The sequence below is a fragment of the Callithrix jacchus genome, chromosome 2 (assembly GCF_049354715.1).
Source record: "Callithrix jacchus isolate 240 chromosome 2, calJac240_pri, whole genome shotgun sequence".
Classification (NCBI taxonomy): domain Eukaryota; kingdom Metazoa; phylum Chordata; class Mammalia; order Primates; family Cebidae; genus Callithrix; species Callithrix jacchus.
In genome coordinates this window covers 157,395,297-157,417,851 of record NC_133503.1, presented here as the reverse complement: position 1 = coordinate 157,417,851, position 22,555 = coordinate 157,395,297, and positions in this window count along the sequence as shown.

Genomic DNA, 22,555 nt, shown 5'->3' with positions numbered 1-22,555 from the left:
ACATAATCAATTTTATTGCATTTTCATCACTCCAGAAGGAAACGTCACAACTAGCGATCATTCTCAATTTCTCTTCCCATCCTCACCTATCCTCTTTCCAGAACTCCTGGCCCCAAGCAATCACTTATCTACTTTCTGTTTCTATTTATTTGCCTATTCTGGACTTTTTCTGTCCCCTACCTAACTGTAACTATATATCCTTTGACTGACATATTTCCATTCCCCTCCCCCTAACCTTCCAAGGTCTCTGGTAACAGCCATTCTACTCTGTTTGTCTATAAGATCAGTTTCTTTAGAGTCTACATGAAGGTAAGATCATGTGATATTTATCTTTCTATGCCTGGCTTATTATACTTAACAGAATGTTCTTCAGGTTTATCCATGTTGCAAATGTTGACAGGATTTTATTCGTTTTTATGGCTGAATAGAATTTCATTTTGTATACATAACATATTCTCTTCATCTGCTGCCCATTGATTAATGTCTAAGTTGTTTCTGTTTCTCAGCTATTATGACTACTGCTGCCGTAAACATGGGAGAGCAGAGATCTCTTTGACATAGTGACTTTGTTTCCTTTGGATATATATGCAGCAGTGGGATTTCAGAGTCATATGGTACTTCTATTTTTAATGCTTTAAGGAACCAGCATACCATTTTCCATAATGGCTGTACTAACTTACTTTCCTACCAACAATGTACAAGGGTTCCCTTTTCGCCATATCCTTGCCAGCATTTGTTATCTTTTTAATAGTAGCCATTTTGGCAGATGTGAGGTGATACTTCACTGTGCTTTTGCCTTGCATTCCCTGATAATTAAGTGTTGTAAAGCATTTTTTTTCATATACCTGTTGGACACTTGTACATCTTCTTTTGTGAAATGTGTATTCAGACTTTTTGCACATTTTAATAGGGCTATTTTCTTGCTATTAAGAGTTTGTGCTCCCTAAATATTATAAATATTAACCCCTTATAAGATGTATACTTTGCAAATATGTTCTCCCATTCTGCAGATTGTCTCCTCACTCTGTCAATTATTTTGTTTGTAATGTAAAAGCTTTTAGTGTAATGACATTTCATTTGCCTATTTTTGCTTCTGTTCCTTTCGCCTTTGAGGTCATATTTAGAAACTGTTGCCCAGACCAATGTAATGAAGATGGGCATGTGTTTTTCTAGTGGTTTCATAGTGTTGGGTCCTATGCTAAAGTTTGTGATTCATCTTCACTTTTGATATATACCTATGGTGAGAGATAGGGTTTCATTTCATTCTTCTGCATGTGATATCCAGTTTTCCCGACATCACCTATTGAACAGACTGTCCTTTCCCCATTGTATATTCCTGGCATCGTTGTCAAAAATCAGTTGGCTGTTAAATGTGTAGTTTTATTTCTGGGATCTCTATTCTATCCACTTGTCTGTCTTTTTTTTAATGCCAGTATTACGCTGTTTCAGTTACTATAGCTTTGAAGTATAGTTTAATATCAGCAAATGGGATTCTTCCAGCTTGTTCTTTTTGCTCAAGATTGCTTCGACTATCTGGGATCTTTTATGGTTCCATATTAATTTTAGAACTTTTTTCCTATTTCTATGAAAAATGCCATTTGTATTTTGATAGAGATTGCATTGAATCTGTAGATCACTTTGGGTAATATAGATACTGTAACAGTATTTATTCTTCAAATCCATGAACACGGGACATATTATCATTCATTTGTTTCTTATTTAGTTTATTTAATGGATGTTTTATAGTTTTCAGTGTAAAAACCTTTCACTTCCTTTGTTAAATTTATTCTTAAGCATTTTAAATTTTTGTAGGTCTTGTGAATGGGATTGTTTTCTTGACTTATTTTTCAGATTGTTTGCTATTGGTGTATAGAAACACTACTAATTTTTTAATGTTTATTTTGTATCCTGTAACTTTACTGAATTCCTTTAATAGCTCTAAGAGTTTTTTGGTGAAGTCTGTAGAATTATTTTAGTATAACATTACATAATACGAAAAAAGGCACCGTTTGAATTCTTTTGACAGTTTGACTATAATGTGTCATTGAGAATAACTTTTTGATTTGTGTCTATTTGGGGAACTATAAAATTCCTATATCTAGATGTCTAAATCTCTTGCTAGAGTTGAAAAATTTTCAGCTATTATTTCATTAAATAGGTTGTTATCCCTGTTGTTTTTCTCTTAATGTTCTGAGAAACTGACAATACAAATATTTGGTCACATTATGGTGTCCCATAGACTTTGTCCATTCTTTTTTATTCTTTTCTCTTTATTTTTATCTGACTGGTTTATTTAAAAATGCCTATCCTAAAGTTCTAAAATCCCTTCTTCTGCTTGATCTAGCCTATGGTGAGAGCTTTCTAAAGTATTTTTGTATTTCCTTCAATAAGTTTTTCAGTTCTAGAATTTTTTGATTCTTTTTTATGATATCTATCTCTTTGATAAGTTTTTCATTTATATCATGAATTGTTTTACTAATTTTTTTGCATTATTTATCTTAGTTTTCTTGTATCTCACTGAGCTTTTCAATGTTATTACTTTAAATTCTGTATTTGGGATTCAATACTTTGTTTTCATTAGAATCTGTTGCTGAAGAATTATTGTATTGTTTTGAAGGTGTCCTATTTCCTTGCTTCTTTATATTTCTTATGTCCTGACATTGATATCTGTGCATCTGGTATAACAGTCACTTCTTCCAATTTTCTTTTTTTTTTTTTTTTTTTTTTTTTTTTGAGGCGGAGTTTCGCTCTTGTTACCCAAGCTGGAGTGCAATGGCGCAATCTCGGCTCACCGCAACCTCCGCCTCCTGGGTTCAGGCAATTCTCCTGCCTCAGCCTCCTGAGTAGCTGGGATTACAGGCACACGCCACCGTGCCCAGCTAATTTTTTGTATTTTTAGTAGAGACGGGGTTTCACCATGTTGACCAGTATGGTCTCGAGCTCTACCTCATGATCCACCCGCCTCGGCATCCCAAAGTGCTGGGATTATAGCCGTGAGCCACCGCGCCCGGCCTCTTCCAATTTTCTGAATTTGCTTTTGTAGGGGAGGATTTTTCCTGAAGATGTGTCTGTAGTGCTGGCTGGATAGGGCACTCTGGCTTTGATTCAAGGTGTGTGCACAGGCCTAGTGTGCTTATCCTTGGGCCCTAGGGCAGCATATAATGTCACCTGTGTTAGCAGTTCCAGTTGAGCTAATAATTTTTGGGCCCCTAGGCAGCTTGCTCAGGTTCCAGCAGTGGCAGCAGTGGGCCAGGTGGATGGGCAGGTTCTTGAGCCCCTGGGCAGTGGGCATGGTATGGGTGGTGGCAATATCAGTGACAGAACAATCCTCTGGTTCCTAAGCAGTTGGCACTGGTGTCGGTGGTGGCTGTGATGAGCTGGGTGGGTCAGATCCCAGGCCTGCTGGTGGCACATTTAGGTGGGAGCTAGCGTGGTGGTAGCAGAAGATTGGGTGGGCCCATTCTCAGGTCCACAGAAGGAGTGCTCAGGTGCTAACCATGGGCACAAGGCAATCCTCCATTCCTTAGACATCATATTCAGATATGAGTGTGTTGAGCCAGTCAGTACAGGCCTGTCCTCAGGCCTCCCAGTGGCACATGAAGGTTCCAGCTGTGGTAGAGAGAGTCAGAGTGATCTCTAGGTTCCCAGCAGAATGCTCTGATGGAGGTGTTAGCATCTGCACAGTGACCTTGTTCCAGCATCAGGAGCGATAAACAGGCAGCTGAGGAGCCCATGCTTTGGTCCCAGGTGGTGTTTATAAGCAGGGTAGTCTTTCTTCAGGGCACTTCTAAATGCATGACAGCCCTGCTATTAGGAACAGCAGGTCACTGCCAATGGCTTATGCTTTGCTTTTGACAGCAGCAGCCAGCAGCAGTGTCCAGCTGCATACAGGGGATTCCAATGTGGCCATAAGGGCAAAGTGGGCAGAATGCAGTCCGGTGAGGGCTGGGCTCTCAAAATGGCACCTTGCTGTAGCTGCTTAGGACTCAATGGATATGTAGGACCCAGCGTGAGCAACCTCTCTGGAGCAATGCCATCACATGATCTCCAGATGGCTCCCTATGTTAGTCTTGGGGCCCACATGGTGGAGGAGCTGTCCCATAGTTAGAATTGTAAGAGACTACAGCAGATATGTGGACCTCTGGTGATCATTCAGTGACCCTTTTCCTGCACTGGGGAACCTCTCCAAGTTCCCAGTGGATCTCTGTCATAGAGGCTGCCACCCACCTTCCCTCTTCTTCCTGGCCTTAAGTCTTTCCCATTGATTCTCTATTGGATTCCAGAGTTCTCTTTTAGGTAATCTATTCAAAGTTTGATTGACTACTCACTATTTTAGTCCTTCTTTGTGGAGGATGTGACTACCTCTAGTCAGCCTTCTTGAACAAATAAAAGAAAAATAATTCTCAGGGTCCCAAAATCACTAAGCCAAAGGGAAAAGTTAAGCTGGAAACTGCATCAGGCAAACCTGCCTCCCATTTTATTCCTAAATAAGATAGCTACAAAGATTAAAAGGAAAGCTACATCCCTTCCTCACAATTTGCCCATAAGAAAATTCCTTGTGGACCTCAAGATCTTCACCCTAAAGCAGTTCTGTTATCTTCACCCTGGCAATCTTAACTGATAGCTTATCTTCACAGGAGGGGAAAAGAACAGACAGGACCTAAAGTCATCCTCTGCTCACCTAAGACAAATGCATATCTGCTTGCTTCCTCTGCCCTTCATTTTACATAAAAAATGAAGATTCACTGAGTCGGACCAAGGCATAAGTATTCCTCTAACACCGCTCATGCGTAAATTGTGTATTCAGTGAAAGTCTCTAATCAAAGACTCAAAAGAATGCAACCTTTTGCTCTTTTCTTCCTATGATTTGGAAGCCTGAGTTTTCCTGCCTTCTGTATCAAACAAATGTGTACATCTTACAAGCATTGATTGATGTCTCATGTCTCCCTAAAATGTATAAAACCACACTGTTCCCCGACCACCTTGGGCACATGTCTTCAGGACCTCCAGAGGCTGTGGCATGGGTACATCCTTAGTCTTGGCAAAATAAACTTTCTAAATTGCTTGAGATCTGTCTCATATACTTTTGAGTTCACAAAGCCATAAGCAGCAATTTCCCCTCTACATTCTGGGCTTTCCATCATGTCAAATAGACACATTAATCATTCTTTCTATACTTAACCTCAGGATTCATGGGACACTTAGACATGTAACGTGTTGTTGAAAGATGTTGAAATGAAAGAAAGTGGTTTGACAGACTACAGTTCTGTATCTTCCTATGCACATGTTTAGAAACAGTCAAGGTTGACCGGAATTTGAGATGGTCTCTTATTTCTTGTTATCCTTTGTGCTGACCAACTATTCTGTTTATTGGTACCTGTTCCTTTAGAACTGGAGCCACGTGGCACTCCACGCACCTCACTTTGAATCCATTGTAACTGTGAGCCCTGGTTGCATGGTAAACCTATGCTTGTATTCTGTATTTAAAGCTAAAAGACAACCTTGACATTTCATAAAGTCAATTTCATTCATTAGGCAAATTGCCACATTTGAGAATAAGCAAATTAAGCATTTTTATCTGTCTTTTGGCTTCTCTGAGTAGTGTAATCACCATGGATTGTGTCACAGACCAGATTCAAAGCCTCATAATTGTATGTCAGTGGGCGATATGATGCTGAGCATTCTCCTGGGGCTCTTAACCAGACCCCCTCAGTTGCCCACTCTCCTGGGATATACTGTGACTTTTGATACACAATAAAGATCATTTGGAAGCATTGTTCTTTCAAGCCTCTTAGACCTTATTCAATTTGGAGGATCTTGCTGTCCCCATCTTAAGCTGAAGTGATAATAATACACAGCAAAAGTGCCTATTGTTTGTGAGAACTGTGTGGCAAAGAAACACTCTGCCTGTGAGCTCCTTCCAGGAAACTCAAATTTGTATTATTAATCCTTGTTGTAGATTGCTACCATCTATGGAAATTGCTATGGTGAAAAATGCAGAAATACATTTCCTTTGTTAGAAACCTAATTGATTCATTTAGAGCTTTCTTTTGTTAATCTACCAAGTCACAGCTACTAAATATTGCATATGATAGCCATAGATACAGTTATTAACATGGCAATTATCGTGGGAGGGGTTTTCAGCCCACATTCATACATATTTTTCTTTTAATATAAAATGGCCCATACTTTTGAAAAATTTTCTTGCAACTTAAAGTTTATCTTTAAAGGCAAAGCATTCCAAGAGAAGAGTATAACAACTCTTTCTCCACTATATAAAAATATGTGTATGCATTTGTGTTTGTTTGTAAACACACACACATGTGTGTATATATACATAATACATAAATTTCTTATTGTATTATGAATTACATTTTGTGAAAATTAAAACAACCTATTCCTGATAAATACCTCTCTCTAAACTGATACATATTTTCAAACTGGAGAATTCTATTTTAGTTATTGAAATTCAGTACAGCAATAAGGCAAACTAAAAAATCCTCTCCTCTTCCTTAAATGTGATGTTTGCAGTAGTTGATTATAAGAATTCTTGTGAATAATAAATCCATCAATTTATTGATTCTTTACTATGTGCTAAGCACTCTGCTTGTACATCTACTTCTTACTTTTCCCAACAGCCCTATGAGTCAAGCACCATTACTTGCCAAATCATAGAGAAGATGAAACGAGTGTGTGTTCCATCATCCTGGACTTGAACCTCGAAGCTCTCATTCTAGAATCTGCATCCTTATCACTATATTTTACTATCTTTCTTGCAACACAATAAACTTGATATTTGTCAAATTCAATAAACTAACTACATAGTTAATTGAGGAAAAATTCAGTGTATTCAACCAGTCCACAGTCTTTTATTTGGCTTTTGGTTCTTCCAAAAAAATGGGGCTGTCCCCAGGTGGCACAAAACCTGGAGAGTCATTCTGGATAATTTCTCAGCTGTATGTTTTTGAAATACTCATTTCATCTTTCAGATTCATTTGCTATACCTGAATGATGACGCTAGATCTGAGAATGTTTAATGGACTTTCCAACTCTGGTATTTACGATTTTTCATAAGTTATCAGCATTCATTGAAATTCAAGGGATTTGACATAATCCATTACAGGACTTGAAATCATTGCTTGGTAGGCATTAGTAACTCAAACTATATTCATTCTTTATCCAATGCTTATTGAAAAGCTGCTAATGTTAAATATCACTAATATGACCGATAAACAGTCTATTTTCTACATGACAGGAAAAAAACTCTTAAATGCTGTTATTTCTTATACTAAAGTGGCAGTTTCGTTCTTTTATTCAACTTTTGTGTCTGGATCTCTGTGATACCTAGTGAAGAAAACCCGTTTTCCTAGGGTTCAGCACTACTGCCATGGACCTTTACTCACGTACGCCTTATTAGGATGACGATGTTGTCTCATACAGCATCTTTTTGGCAATGCTAGGATACTCCCTGTCTCAAATGTCACATCTAAATTTTCCATAACAGGAGGTAGAAATCTGGATATTTTGCCCCTCCATTGGGTGTCTGTTGACATTTTATCATATTTCTTACAAATGTAACTAAGGTTGCAGCCTAAAACATGCATGTTTTATATGAAATGTACAAACCAATATGGATATCATTTTCTACTTCTAAACTACAAAATGTCAAACAAAATATATTTTTACTCCTTCATTTATTCCTCTCTATATGCTTTTCTTTTTCTCAAAAAATACATCTTTATTTTCATGCCCAATTGCTGACTCCTTTGCAAAAATATATCTTAAATTTCTAAAGTCCCCACAAACTTTTATAGCGAGTTTTAAAGCAACTTTTTACTTGCAAATTAGAATGCAAAGTAGTTGGACTTAGATGGAGGTGAAAGGAAAATTCCTATTACAGCATCTGCAAATTACAAGTGAAAGTCACTTATAACTTATCCTGCAGTGCTTTTGAAAAACTTAGCTTGTTTTCTTCAAAGAAGGAAAATGCTTCATGAAAGGTCTAATAAAACATTTAAATTACTAAGGATAATTTGAAATTTTAAGTTTTATGGAATTTGGATGATTACTAGAATCCCAGCAAGTAGCATAATGGACATAATTTTTATAACAATTGAGAATTACTCTGCACATGATACACTTGCATTGATTTGCATTTAAAACTATATTTAACCCAAGTCACCCATCAAAAAGAATTTTTTTGGCAAAATATAATTGTCTTGATAAAAACCTTAGGTTGTCCATATTTTTCTATAACTGTGAACTCAATGGAATGGTACATTTATTTAAGACATGTAATTTTTTGATAGTTTCATATTTTGTGAAAATCATTCTGAAAGCTAATAGAGTCAGAGATATAAATATGTATCTGTGTGTGTCTGTGGGGGGAATGTATATATCCATATCAATATTATATATATGAACTCATATTATATATTAGTATTATATATTATATATAGTATTATATAGATATATATACATATATATATATATGTATGTGTGTGTGTGTGTGTTTTACTATCAAATAAATTGCTCAAGTTTGTGGTCCTCCCCTCTAACAGTGAGGGAAGTAGCTGTCTTCCTACTCGGCCCAAGATGATGGAACATAGGTTTCCACACCGTGGAAGAAGTTGTAAAACCTTTTCTCTCATTTTAGTAGCTATCTTTACTAAAAAGGCCAGGGAGATTACGACTGCATGCTTATCCATGGTCTGTTCATCTACTATCTAAAAAATGACAAAAATCATTTTTGATTTTTGTTCCATGCAAGGGTGGAGTCCTCCCTAATTCACTCCAAAAAACTGTATACTTTGAAAGAAGAAGCAAGACACCAGAAAAGCAGCAAGGAGGAAAAGAAGGCAATGATGAGAAAAGGAAAGAAAGTCTATAGAGAAGGGTAAGTAGGTGGGAGAAAGAAAGAAGAAGGTATTCCCTTTTTCCTGTGTTTCAATCATCTTAAATTAACCTCCAGTCTTCTTGACCACCAGCTACCCTGAAGTCATAGTCCCATTGGCAAACTTGGAAAGAAGAATAGCAGGGAGAAAATTACCCACATCCAATGTGGAAGAAAAGGCTACTTTAGAATGCAAATTTCTGAATCATTGTCAAAGCATGAATTAATGAGCTAACTGAGGGAGATTAAGAAGCTCCAAGTAGACCAACCTGAATCCTTCCACTTATAATTGAGAAAAAAATAATTTATTTCAGTTTTAAAGCACAAATTCAGTTTTAAAGCAAAATAAGCCTGTCACAGAAAGAAGAATACCACATGATCTCACTTACATATAGAATCAAACAAGATCAAACTTCACAGAAGTAGAGTAGAGGGGTAGTTACTAGAGGCTGAGGGGCTGGGAGGGGACAGGAATGGGAAGATGTTGATCAAAGGGTATCAAGTTTTAGTTAGATAGGACGAATCAGTTTTTGAGATCTATTGCACAGCATGGTGATCACAGTTAATCATAAAGTATTGGTGTGTAGAAATGCTTGTGATTTTTACATATTGATTTTGTATCCTGAGACTTTGCTAAAGTTGTTTATCATCTCAAGGAGATTTTGGGCTGAGATGATGGGGCCTTCTAAATATACAATCATGTCGCCTGCAAATAGAGACAATTTGACTTCCTCTTTTCCTAGTTAAGTAACATTTATTTCTTTTTCTTGCCTGATTGCTCTGGCCAGAACTTCCAATACTGTGTTGAATAGGAGTGGTGAGATACATCAATAACAGACAAACAGAGAGCCAAATTATGAGCGAACTCCCAGTCACAATTGCTACAAAGAGAATAAAATACCTAGGAATACAACTAACAAAGGATGTGAAGGATCTCTTCAAGAGGAACTACAAACCACCATTCAAGGAAATAAGAGAGGATACAAAAAGATGGAAAAATATTCCATGCTCATGGTTAGGAAGAATCAATACTGTGAAAATGGCCATACTGCCCAAAGTAATTTATAGATTCAATGCTATCCCTATCAAGCTACTATTGACCTCCTTTATAGAACTGGAAAAAAAAAACAAAAAAGATAAACTTCATATGAAACCAAGAAAGAGCCCACACAGCCAAGACAATCCTAAGCAAAAAGAACAAAGCTGGAGCCATCATGCTACCTGACTGCAAACTATACTACAAGGCTACAGTAATCAAAACAGCATGGTACTGGTGCCCAAACAGATCTAGACCAATGTAACAGAATAGAGGCCTCAGAAGTAAAGCCATATATCTACAACCATCTGATTTTTAACAAATTTGACAAAAACAAGTAATGGGGAAAGGATTCCCTGTTTAATAAATGGTGTTGGGAAAACTGACTAGCCATAAGCAGGAGGCAGAAACTGGACCCCTTCCGTACACATTATACAAAAATTAACTCCAGATGGATTAAAGATTGTAAAATAAGACCTAATACCATAAAAACCCTAGAAGAAAACCTAGGCAATACCATTCAGGACAAAGGCATAGGCAAGGACTTCATGTCTAAAACACTAAAAGCAATGGCAACAAAAGCCAGAATTGACAAATGGGATCTAATTAAACTTAAGAGCTTCTTTACAGCAAAAGAAACAATCATTAGAGTGAACCAGCAACTAACAGAATGGGAAAAAAAATCTTTGCCATCTACGCATCTGACCCAGAATCTACAAAGAACTTAAATAAATTTACAAGAAAAAAAATCAAAGAACCCCATCAAAAAGTGGGCAAAGGATATGAACAGACACTTCGCAAAAGCAGACATTTATGCAGCCACAAAACATATGAAAAATGCTCATCAACACTAGTCATTAGAGAAATGGAAATCAAAACCACATTGAGATACCATCTCATGCCATTTAGAATGGTGATCATTAAAAAATCAGGAGACAATAGATGCTGGAGAGGATATGGAGAAATTGGAACACTTTTACACTGTTGGTGGGAGTGTAAATTAGTTCAAACATTGTGGAAGATAGTGTGGCAATTCTTCAATGATCTAGAACTAGAAATAGCATTCGACCCAGCAATCCCATTACTGGGTATATATCAAAAGGATTATAAATCATTCTATTATAAAGACACATGCACACATATATTCACTGTGGCACTGTTTACAATAGCAAAGACTTGAAACCAACACAATTCCCCATCAATAATAGACTAGATAAAAAAAAATATGGCACATATACACCATGGAATACTATGCAGCCATAAAAAAGATGAGTTCATGTCCTTTGCAGGGATATGGATGAAGTTGGAAACCGTCACCATCAGCAAACTGACACAAGAACAGAAAACCAAACACCGCATGTTCTCACTCATAAGTGGGTGTTGAACAATGAGAACACATGGACCCAGGGAAGGGAACATCACACACTGTGGCCTGCTGTGGGGTAGGGGAGCTAGGGGAGGGATAGCAAGGGATAGGGGGATTGAAGAGGGATCATATTAGGAGAAATACCTAATGTAGATGATGGGCTGATGGATGCAGCAAACCACCATGGCATGTGTATACCTATGTAACAGTCCTGCATGAACTGCACATGTACCTCAGAACTTAAAGTATAGTAAAATAACAATAATAATATATTTGTATATTTCTAATTACTAAAAGAGTAGATTTTAAATGATCTATCAAAAAATTGATAGGTATGTGAGGCGACGACATGTTTTTTAGCTTGATTATAATCATTTCACCGTATGTACATATTTCAAAACATCATACTTTATAAACATATAATTATTACTTCCCTATTAAAAGTAAAAATTGGAATTGAAAACAAAAGTAGAAAGTGACAGCTAATGTATGCTGCCTATACAAGCAAATATGTTACTTTAAGGAAAAAATAAAATGAGTAAAATTTATTTTCTACTTTAGGGTCTCTTTTATAGTGAATTACATGCACTATATCTACATTGTATTTATCTAGCAGATTTTCTTTCTTCAAGAAGAAAACGGACAAACGTATCACACTTGATGCAAATATGTATCAAATGTCAAATTCATATAAAAATTACTCCAAAACCTCACAGTTTAAAATAACAAATACTTGTGATTTAAAATAATTTCTCAAGGTCAAAAACCCAGAAGCAGCTCTGCTGGATGGTTCTAGGTCAAGGTCTCTCATGAAGTTGTCAGCCCTGGCTGCAGTCATTGGAAAGCTCAACTAGGGACGGAACATCCACAGACAAACTCACCAATAGTGTTGTTGGAAATCCTCAGTTCTTCATCATAGAGCTGCTCATAACATGGTAGCTACCCATGACGGAGCGATTCAAAAGAGACGGCACCATGACAGAAGTCACAGTCTTTCTTAACCTAATCTCAGAAGTAATATGGCATCATTTTTGTTGCACAGAACCCCTGGTGCAGAATAAAAGGGGCTCCACAAGGAGGTGAACATTAGGACCCAGGGTTCATTGGAAGCCATCTTGGAGACTGGCTACCACATCATTCTTATACACTTGTTTTCTCCCTATATTGTATAAAAATAAATGAATAGATAGCCATGTGTCGTGGCTTACACCTTTAATCCTAGCACTTTGGGAGGCTGAGATGGGCGGATCACTTCAGGTCAGGAGTTTGAAAATTAGCTAGGTGTGGGGCAAGTGCCTGTAATCCCAGTTATTCAGGAGGCTGAGTGGGGATAATCACTGGAACCTGGGAGGCAGAGGTTGCAGTGAGCTGAGATTGCACCACTGCACTCCAGCCTGGGAAACAGGATGAGACTCCATCTCAAAAATAGATAGATGGATGGATGGATGGATAGACAGACAGATAGACAGAAAAAAGTAGATTAATGAATCATGAGTATATGAAGAAATGTTTAATATCCAATTTCTTTACATTATCTTATGATTTTAGTATTGTATTTCCTGAAATGAAAGCCATTTTCTATCACTTAACCAGAATTGAAACATATGAAAGACAAAACTGAAGAGTCTATGACTACGTAACAGTTAACATTGTTTTTGTGTGCGTAGCTAATACAAAGGAATGACAAAAATAAACTTTTAGCCCATAATCTGAACCGTCCCATTTAAAACCAAGATGAAACAAACAGACTTCTGTTTTGTTCAGAATAATCTGAATGCTCCAGTTTAAAATAAAAACAAACCCACTCCCACGTGCCTACTGCTTCTATCATCCACCTGAACATTTCTTTGCTTAGTGTCCTAGTGCATGCAGGCTGCTATACCAAAATACCATAGACTGGATGTTTATAAATAACAGAAATTTATTTCACAGTTCTAGAAGCTGGGAGGTCCAAGATCAAGGCAGACCTGTTTTCTGGAGAGGGCTGCATTTCTGGCTCACATAGTCTCTTATTTTGTCCTTACCTGGTTGAAGGAGAAGGATGTCTTTGGCGTCCCTTTTATAAGGTCGCTAAATTTATTACCTAATCCTACAAGCCCCACCTCTTAATAACATCGCCTTGGGGGTTAGGATATCTACATGTGAATTTTGAAGGACATAACATTTAGCAGACAGAACCTAGACAGGCCAAGATTATTTCTTAGGTGTTATATTTCCCTAAACATCCTTTGAGACTGACCTTCCTTGACCCCAGGTTATGGTGCTAATTGTTTCATTTTGTTTTGATCATTTCAATTTCCATCATCTCTGTAAGTATCCATTCCCGCCACTTCCCACTACATTGTCATTCCAAAGATGGTTCTGAATAGCAAACTTGGAGCCAACTCACCCAAGTATTTCCCCCACTTAAAACAACATAATTCTTAAATTTCAAATTATTTTCCTAAACTGCAGACCCATATTTTAAATGGAAATCAAGATGTCTTCATTGTCGTATTGCCAAACATACCAAATTCACTAAGTCTAAAGCAAACATTTTTTCTCACATCTACCCTTCCAGCTGATTTTCTTGCCTCAGTGAATTGCTTCTCAGTGATGAAATTATTTGCATCAGAAATCTAAGAACAGTCTCACTCACTAAGGCTGCTATGTAAGGTTGTGCAGTTGATGCACTGCACAAAGGTATCCCACTGAGTTGACAAGTAGGAACAGAAATTTAATCTTTCCCCAGAACAGAGCCCTGTGCTGAGTGTATGGGCTCTATTGGGCAGAGAGAAAGGGCACCCTTCATTTTTCTAATGTTTTCTCTCATTTTCCAGCTCAGAGGAGCTACGACTGTCTAGAATAAACATTTTGTTAAAATGTGCAAAACTGCATTGAACTCTGAGCTCCCTGATGTAATCTGCCACCATGCCCTGTTGATTCCACCTCCTCTGCAGCTTAAACAACCTACACTATTGGCCCATGTCTTCCTCCTTTATTTAAGTGGTCATTCCTTGCCTAGATTATGCAACTAACTTCTAAATGGTCTTTTGTGTAGCGCATCAACTCTTCAACCCAATATTTGCACTGTTTACCGACTAGTCCTTCTAAAATGCTCATCTGACCAGAAGTTACCAAAATCTCACATATTCATAAACAAATATTTTAACTACTTACTATATGGATGCCACTTTATGACAAATAAATTCTCAAGCAAAATTTCAAAGTCCGGAACAAGGAAGCACAGATCTTTACCATTTGACCCTTGCATAGGTATCCAGCCTTGTTTTTTCACATTCTGTAGAAGCCAGTCACCCTGAGCTACGAAGGAAGCATGGCGTCTCACACGTCTATGGATCTGCAGTTGCCGTTCTGTGTGAAATGCTGCCAACTTTCTTGCTCCAGTAACTGTGCTTTGTGTTTCAAAACTAACATAAAACATGATCTCATCCTTTCCTGGCACCCCAAATTAGTTATTTTCTTTCTCTTATGTCCTCCCATAGCATCTTATGTCTTGGACACTTTTCACATCGTGTTATTCTATATTTACTACTTCTTTATTTACTGGTTGTAACTTTCTCAGACACATAAAAAACAACTTATTCATGCTTGTATCTCCACAAGTGATACTCAGTAAATAATTTTCTTTTCTCCTGAGCGAAATAGCCATAGTTCTCAACGTTTTTCATTTTCCGTCATATGTATCTTGGTATTTATTCATAGAAATTCCAGTTTTTCTATTTCCTTCACTACTGAATGATCAGAAAAGACGATGAATTAGAAAACAATAAAAATAAAATGGGTTAACATTTAATTACCCCGTTTACTAGAACATGTGCAGTCATTTCAACCAATCATTTTCATCGTGATGCCATTGTATTCTTATTATATAGTCTTCCTTGCTACAAGTTTAAAATATGTTTCCAAATCTTAATGCCTTTTATACATATCTACTGTGTAGGATTAAAAGACAAAAGTAATTTCAAGATTGGAAGTAACTTCAAATATAGGAGTAACATTTAAAAGAATTTTATTAATGGAGGAATGTGTATACAGAGCATTATGTGCGTGGGTCTAGCTGAGACTATGTTTTAGTTACTTCATGATTCCTTCTAATGCATCTAATGCATAATCTGGATCCCGTGAGCCACTGTAAAGGAAAATGTATTCTCTCTGAAGATTGCTTTCTCCACAATTGGGCACTATCCTGCCAATTTAAACCTACCATTTGTTTAGGGCTCCTTTGAATTTTAAAAACCACTTTCAAAATATCATCAGATTTAGTTTCTAGAATAACTCTCTGATTAAGTCGCACAGATGTTATTGGGTCAAGACTCACGTATTCTAAATTTAATATGATAAGCATATGGGAATTGGTGTCATCTGCTATTAGAATAACCTCCTGTACTGTTTTTCTCTCCTCTTTGTATCTTCTTGACACAGAGGCAGGTGTCTCTCACAGCATTCTCCAGCTCAGGAGCTCAAGTTCACATTTACATTTGTAATGGGAACATTTCAGAACCTCTGCTGGCTCTTTACAAATTGTTTATTGCATGCTGGTGACATAACATTATCTTTTCATTCTAATCTTCCTTGTCAATGTAACAGCTGAACTGCAAGATAGAGGATTAGCAGTGCCCAGACTTAATCAGTTTATCAAAATCTCCAGAGAAAGCCACTCTGTCTTTTATACGTCACAGATGTTTTGTTTTCACTTGATTAGGCAATTGATGTGGCCCCCAGTGCCTCAAGAAAGGCAAGATGTTCTTACTATTTATTTGTACACTAAAGGATGACAAGGGAACGGGGTAGGCCATATCTAGTATAGCTGGATACAGAATTCAGCATGCTGGCCGGAAATGGAGACAGAACAAGGCGTTTGCAGATGCTGTATTCTTTTTATCCCACAACCTGCTAAAGTATGGTCAAGTGTTCTGTGATTCACGACCCAGCAGGACCTTCTCTACTATTAATTCATGTTTTATATATAGCAACTGTACATTGGGAAGATTACTCGGAAACCATTTGGAGAGAAGTCAAGTTCAAGTTGTTTGTGCAGGTGAATGAGCAGTGCAGGTGAATGAGCAGGCAGCTGGGGTTCAGGACTTTCCCCCTTTTCAGCCCATTACCAAATGAACCTATTAAAGGTTCACTTAGAAGAGTAGCGGTGGAACAGTGTCTATCTAAGAAATGTCTGGAGTGATTTCATTCCAGAACTGCTACCCATGGCTCTCCTGTCTAAATTCTATCTTTTATCTGGTGGAATCCCTTTTGTAACTATTCTGCTTGTGCCTGCTCAGCTATTAAGATGATATTTTCAGTTTACTTGTTGCACTAATCAATTTATTACATTCATCTTCTTCAAATGTAAGTATATTCCTTGGCCCCAATACTTGAGACTTTAATTCTTAATATAACATTTTTCTCAAAATATTGTTTCCTGATAAGCTATTACAAGCAAAAAGTTAATACTGGTTGCTTAATTCAGTCTTAATGCTGTTAGAGGAATTTAGCTTATTTGATTTTCTATTTGAATTTTATTTTTAAATGTTTATTTATATATATATATTTTTTATTTGTGATGTCAACCCAAAATATTATCACAAGAATAAGAATTTACTTTTAACAAATAAAGTTTATTAGAAATAGTATATTGTGTGCATATGTGTTAAAGTAAGAGATTGCTACAATTTTAATTACACATATCATTTTCATGAATTTAAATAAAACATTTCATAATGTTGGATTTGGTCTTCTTTTTACCATTTGAATATTTGCATGTTAAGGAATAGGGTCATTTATTATTGTGTTGTTGCTTTGAATTCTCTTACTATGTGAATACTAATGATGAATAGAAAGCACACTTCTCAAAAGAATGGGTAATATGTTAGCTTAATTTGTCTTCATTTACGTATCACATTTAATGATAGCTAAACTAGAATTACAGCATTAGCTGTGAAAATCAAAAAGGGACAATCACTTCAAAGCCCATGCTTACATAGCAGAAGAATATATACAGCAGAGTTGTGAAGAAGAGATTAAAACTTAGTCAATGAATGTCTCAATCATGTGGTGAAATACAACTCCAGAACAAAAGTTTTCATAAAATTCAAAAACCACTTATTTTATATTGATCTCTTGAAGAAAACCCAGGGTTCTCCTATGGCTTCCTTTTTGTACAAAGGTGAAACACGAACATTGATCATGTATGGGAAAGCTACAGTATTCTGAAAATGTGAATGAGTTTGATACATTTGTATTTATGATCAACAGTGGGAGCACAGATCACCATGGATATGAATAATCCTTTTAATCCATCTTAGAATATATTCCTCAAGCAAAATTGTAATCACTGCATAATGAGAGTTATATGTGTCTCATGATACAAGTACAAGGACTAGTATGAATAATTTTAAGGAGGATCTCTTAAACTGTCCTTCACAGATAATTAGGCTCATGAGATTAAGAATGCACTCTGAGGATTAGCCAAGAGTCCCTACTGCCAAATATTGTAACATACGAAGAGCTCTTTTAGACCATATGGTGACCAAGAGCATCATGGCCTCCAGAGAGCCTTGTCAAACTTTGCCACAATCTGTCGCTAGATCCCACAAGTGAAAGCTGATTCCAGAGGAGTTTAACTCAATGAAGTCTCCTGAAGATACTATCACAATTAGAAAGGCACAACTGCCCTGCTGCATTTTTGACTGTTAGTACATTTCTTTTCCTATTTGTGCTTATTGTACCACACATTCAGTGCTTTCTCTCTCTTACCTTAAAATCTTCAGAAGCATTGATGCAAAACACACTAACTTTAAGCTCAATGAATTTCAAATTAGTCCTGTGAAGCTGTGGGGTAGAATATTTGTGTTTGTAAAAATCTCATTTTTGTCACAATTTATACATCTTTTCTTTTATATATTTTAAATATTTTAGAAGCTTATAATAATAACTTATTATTCTGTTTTTTGAAGTTGAATTTTCATCCAAAGAAGATACAAAATTTTGTCACTCCAAATGCCTAGACTTCTAACATTTCAGGGGAAAAAAAAATAATATCAACAAAAAACCCACCACCACAATAGTAATCATAGGCCAGACAGAGTAATGTCAACTTTCTTTTGTCAAGTATTACTATGTTTAAAATGCTTCTATACTTCTTTAGTTTTAATTTTAACACTGAAATAGGGACAGACAATGTCTTGGATAAAGGACAATCCTTAAAATTGAGTAAATTAGTAGTCTTAAATGAAATAAATTTTTGAAGTCACTTCACATATTTTTAAGGAATTTGAATCCCACAGCTACTTGCACTGACACCAAATTTGCCGGCACCTTGATCTTGGACTTCCCAGCCTCCAAGACTGTAAGAAATAATTTTCTATTGTTTATAAGACACCTAGTCTATGGTATTTTGTTTTAGCAGCTCAAATAAACTAGAACACTTAGTAAAGAAGATGTGACCCTTTCCCCAGCAGATTTTTTTTTTAATTGTATTTAGGTTCTGGGGTAGATGTGCAGATCATGCAGGATTGTTGAATAGGTACATACACAGCAATGTGATTTGCTGCTTCCAGCTCCCCATCACCTACATCTGGCATTTCTCCCCGTGGTATCCTTCCCCAACCTCCCCACCCCCTGCTGTCCTTTCCCTCATCCCCCACAACAGACCCCAGTGTGTGATGCTCCCCTCTCTGTGTCCATGTGTTCTCATTCTTCAACACCTGCCTATGAGTGAAAACATGGAGTGTTTGATTCTGTTCTGAGAATGATGGTTTCCAGATTCATCCATGTCCCTACAAAGGACACGAACTCATCATTTTTTATAGCTGCATAGTATTCCATGGTGTATATGTGCCACATTTTCCTTGTCTAGTCTATCTTCGATGGGCATTTGGGTTGGTACCAGGTCTTTGCTATTGTAAACAGTGCTGCAATGAACATATGTGTGCATGTATCTTTATAATAGAACAATTTATAATCCTTTGGCTTTATAAAATTTTTCTCTTTTCATTCTGCAAACTGCAGAAATATAAGAGAATGTGCTCACTCACTGGTTTACATTCTCATTGACATATAATCATAAATGGATATGGCAATGGGAGGTACTAACATCTAAACATGACATTTTTTTTTAACAATTCTTAGTTTAAAAATCAAAACTTACATTCAAATCTTGACTGTAAACAATTCCCTATTCCAGGCTCCTTCATAATATCAGAACTTTGGGAGAATAAGAGAAGTCTGGAATTCTGGGGAGAACCTGGTACACCAGGGAAGCTCCCAGCTCCAAGCAGATGGTATGAGAATCATCTGCATTTCAACATTCTAACAAGTCCTATGGCATGTATTTAATGTAGGGTTCCCAGGAAAACAGAATCTGGGACAGATATTAGCATGCTGGAAATTTATTAGGCAGTAGCCTCAGGAGAAATACCTATGGGAAAATAAATGAAAGAGGACTGAGCAAAGGAATGTGTTGAACTGGAAAGCAGTTTCAACAAAGGTGTTACCCTATTCCATTGGACACTTTAGAGCTGCAGCAGTACTTTAGAATTTCCACAATTGCAGTAAGGGGGTCAGGTTTTTCTACCCCGCATTGACCGTTTGTTAGATACAGGATGCTCGGGGGAAAGGAGTGTGACCTTGAGAGGTGGCTCTCTTTGAGGGGAATTCTTAGAATAAAACTCAGCTGAGCCCCAACAACTGTTAACTCTCCTGTCGACTGGGAAAAAGAGTCCTCAGCTCTGAAGGATGGATTTGGTCAGCAAATTACAGCACTTATTTCACGGTGCTAGTGCCATTTGTACCTGACAAATGTCAGCTCTGTACTTCCCATTTTTGTTTATTAAACTTATCATCAACCAATGTGCTACATATTTTATTTGTATACTTTGTTTATTATATGTCTCCTTGATTACACTGGATTACCCAAAAGGAAGAATATGAGACAAAGGCATATATGCTTTCTTAAAGAGTCAATACTAGGTAACAAACTTGGGTTCAAGGGAAACAGAACTTAGAACTGAAGAACACTCAATACCGGGTCAGTTACCGGGCCAGCATGCAACTGGTATCAAGCAAAACTGATTGTCAGTCTCTTGACAGTCTCTTGAGACCATCTCACAAAAGCCCATCTTAACAGCTGCTTCTCAGATTAACCCATGCAGAGAGAAAAAAGACTTTTTCTGTTGGCTTTCTACTCCCATTGATAAAAGGTTCATCCCACAGAATTTTAATCGCTCTATACTCCTCAGTTAAGGATGCATAGACACATACAAGCCTGCACTTTATTCCAGGAATGTCACTTTTAGCAATTTATGAAAAAAAAAATTTAAATACAAACAATACACATAAGTAACATAAACACAAAGTAATGTAAAAACAATACACGTAAGTAAAGTAAATACAAAACATAAATTACTGTAATTCCAAGAGATTAGAAACAACCTGATTATTCAACTGTAGCAGATTAAATGAATCATGGTAAAGTCATATTATGGGCTACTGGGTATCCACCAAAAAGAGTGATTCTATGTTTATACACTATGTACATTAAGCTTCAAGACATGTTAAGTGGAAAGAAAAAAAACACAAACAAGGAACAGAATATATAAACCTAACAAAAATATCTTTTATTGATACCTGAGAGCTAGAGCTCTAAATACAATTGGGGTCCTACTAATGAAGTGTATTTCCCAACACCCCGTTCAGAAGCTATCTATGTGGTGAAAGAAATAATCTTGTGAAACACGAATATGGCCACAAATTACCTAGAAACTGAGAGAGAAAGGATGCTTCCATTATGTGGTGTGAATCCAGACAGAGGTGCTATGCTGTGGTCTCAGTGACCATGGATGTACTTCCTAATTGCAACAAATAGAGCTTTCCCTGGCAGTTCCAATCTAAGTAAGGTGTGACTTAAAGGATATCCCTGGAATTTCAGCCTCAAGCTGCTTCTTCAGATATGCTAATATTTCTGCAAGTTATTGATATCTTTTAATAAATACCTCTTTCCTTAAATTACCTAGCTAAATTCTATGGTCCACAGCTCATCTTGCTGACCTATAGAATATGCAACTACTTTGTTTGAAAAAAGTATTTTAAAAGTACCTGTAAAGATAGTTTTTTTGTGCATACATAAAATATCTCTGGAAGGACACATAAGAATTGATAACATTGGTTGAGTCCAGGAATGGAAGTTGGGAGTTGGAAACAGAAAATTCATGATATTCCCTTAACAATTTTGAACCTTATGGAAGTATTATCTTTACAGAAAAAAATCAACGTAAATTCTACAACTATGGAATGAGCATAAGTAGATACTTCTCACAAACCTTTGGTTTTATAACTAAAATAATTAACAGCGATTATTGAATTCTTACTACATGACGGACACTTGACTAAGTGCAAAAAAATAGAATGGAGAAAAAGATAGTAAGTTTCCTGATGCTATAAAGACAGATGAAATTATAGATGAACATATAACAGTTATATGAACATCCTAGTGTCATTTGAAAAGGAGAGTAAAACTATCATTGGTTAAGCTAACTGTTATCATTCACTACCAAAGCTTCTTTTATATGTTATATAATTTATATTCTGTTTATATAAATATGTTTTATATAATGAAATATTCATCTATTATGTTGTATATAATATAGTTAATCTCTATAGGTAAGCAACATCTTGGTTATTTCAAGGGGTTAATAACATTTCTAAATATGTTTAATGTATATGTAAAAATAAAGTTTTATATAATTTTTGTCAATCAAATATGTGAAGAAATATTTTAGTGAATTTTTTTTCCTCCTATCAAATTGTGATTTAATGGCTACTAACCAGTCAGATGATGGTCATAATTTTAAGCCTTTCAAATTTTCTCATTGTCTAGGAGAGTATCCTAGCCTTTTCAAAAATTGTAAACATCTTTGTTAATTATTCAAAGTGTCAGAGATAATCATGGATAGCATATTAAATCATTTGAGATGATATATTTAAAAATGCCCCCTGAGTAGATGCTCTCTTTAAGCTGCCTCTAGTTGACTAATCAAAACTGAAAGTTGTTTTTTGTTGTTGTTGTTTTGTTTTCTTCTTAGAGTCAGGAAGCTGAGTAACATCAGGTTTCTCACATATAATTATATAAAGCTAGAAAATAATGACATGGGCTGAGTGCAGGGGCTCACTTTGGGAGTGTTGTAATCCCAACACTTTGAGAGGCCAAAGTGATCACTTGAAGACACGAGTTTGAGTCAAGCCTGAGCAACAGTGAGACCCT